The sequence below is a fragment of the Propithecus coquereli genome, unplaced genomic scaffold, assembly GCF_000956105.1.
Source record: "Propithecus coquereli isolate 6110/MARCELLA unplaced genomic scaffold, Pcoq_1.0 Scaffold675, whole genome shotgun sequence".
NCBI classification, from domain to species: domain Eukaryota; kingdom Metazoa; phylum Chordata; class Mammalia; order Primates; family Indriidae; genus Propithecus; species Propithecus coquereli.
The window spans coordinates 468,282-470,405 of NW_012152785.1; the positions used below are offsets into that span (position 1 = coordinate 468,282).

General features: G+C 34.4%; 1 protein-coding gene across 1 annotated transcript in view; it reads left to right on the forward strand.

Annotated features, from left to right (window-relative positions):
* PCDH15 (protocadherin-related 15) overlaps positions 1-2,124 on the forward strand; it is a 493,462-nt gene that overhangs the window by 443,752 nt on the left and 47,586 nt on the right. The window lies entirely within an intron of this gene.

Genomic DNA, 2,124 nt, shown 5'->3' on the forward strand with positions numbered 1-2,124 from the left:
GAGAGATAGGAACACTCATACACTGCTGGTGGGACTGCAAATTAGTGCAACCTCTGTGGAAAGTAATATTGAGATGCCTCAAAAAGCTAAAAAAGTAGAACTACCATTTGATCCAGCAATCCCATTACTGGGTATCTACCCAAAGGAAAAAAAGACATTCTATATTTTTATAGACATCTGCACTAGAATGTTTATAGCAGCACAATTCACAATGGCAGAGATGTGGAAACAACCCAAGTGCCCGTCAATACATGAGTGGTTTAATAAAATGTGATATTATGAATAGCATGGAGTTCTACTCAGCCACAAAAAACAATGGTGATATAGCACCTCTTGTATTATCCTGAATAGAGCTGGAGACCATTCTACTCAGTGAAGTATCCGAAGAATGGATAAACAAGCACCATATGTACTCACAATCAAATTACTATTAACTGATCAACACTTAAGTGCACATTTAGTGGTAACATTCATTAGGTATCAGGGAGGTGGGGGGAAGAGGGGATGGGTATATTCCCACCTAATGGGTATGGTGGGCACCATCTGGGGGATGGACATTCTTGAAGCTCTGACTCAGGTGGGTCAAAGGCTATATATGAAACCTAAACATTTGTACCCCCGAAATATCCTGAAATAAAAAAAAAAGGATGAAGTTTGGCTGCTACATTTAGATGGTATATTTTGTCAGAATCAGTATTCTTTCTACATTTATTTATTTATTTATTTGCTTTTTGGGTATTCAAACTTTGGAAACAATGACAATAAATCAAAAAGTAAACAAACAATTGAATAAACAAAATACTTCCTATGTAATTCTATAGAGGACATTTTCCTTTTGCTTTTAGGTTTTAAAATAGTTTGAAATCTTTGAACTATTGTTTTCAGAAAGAGATAACTGGAGTCATCCTATACTAAAAATATATTTTAGTGGAGATCAATTTAAAAAACTAATTTTTGAGTTTTAAATCAAAAATAGACATTCTTACATTGCCTCTGTTTGCCCTGCAAAAATAATAGAAATGTGGAAAAGTTAAGAATTTGGGGGGCAAACACTTTAAGAACATAGCATGATTGAAGTATAGATTGAGACAGATTGAAGAAAAAAAATAATTTTTTATGATGTTGTATGTGGGTTTGTCATATATGAATTTTATAATCTTGAGATATGCTCCTTATATGCCTAATTTGTTGAGGGCTTTTGTGATGAAAGGGTGCTGGATTTTGTCAAATGCTTTTTTTGCATCTATTGAGATGATCATGGTCTTTGGTTTTGCTTCTGTTTATGTGGTGAATCACATTTATTGATTTACGTTTGTCAAACCATCTTTGCATCCCTGGCGTGAAGCCCACTTGGTCATGGTGGAACATTTTTTTGATATGCTGTTGAATTCGGTTGGCTAGTATTTTATTGAGGATTTTTGCATCTATATTCATAAGGGATATTGGTCTGCAGTTTTATTTTTATATTGTGTCCTTTCCTGGCTTTTATTTCAAGGTGATACTGACTTTGTGGAATGAGATGGGGAGGATTCCCCCCTTCTCAATGCTATGGAATAATTTCTGCAGTATGGGTACCAGCTGTTCTTCACAGGTCTGGTAAAATTTGGCTGTGAATCCATTTGGTCTCTGGCTTTTTTTGTTGGAAGATGTTTTATTATCACTTCAATCTCATTGCTTGTTATTGGTCTTTTCAGGAGTTCTATTTCTTCCTGATTGAGTCTTGGGAGATTGTGTGTTTGCAGGAATTTGTCTTTCCTCTATAGTTTTGGGTTTATGCACATAGAGATTTTCATAGTATTCACAGATGATCATTTGTATTTCTGTGGTATCAGTTGTAATATTTCCTTTATCATTTCTGATTCAGCTTATTTGGGGCCTTTCTCTTTTATTTCAGGTTAATCAATTTTGTTTATCTTTTCAAAGAACCAACTTTTTGTTTCATTGATCCTTTGTATTTTGTTTGTTTGTTTTCCATATCATTTTGTTCTGCACTGACCTTAGGTATTTCTTTTCTTCTGCTGGCTTTGGGTTTGGTTTGCTCTTCCTTTTCTAGTTCCTTGAGACGTGTTATAAGAATATTAATTTGTGATCTTTCTGTGTTTTTGATGTAGGCATTTAAGACTA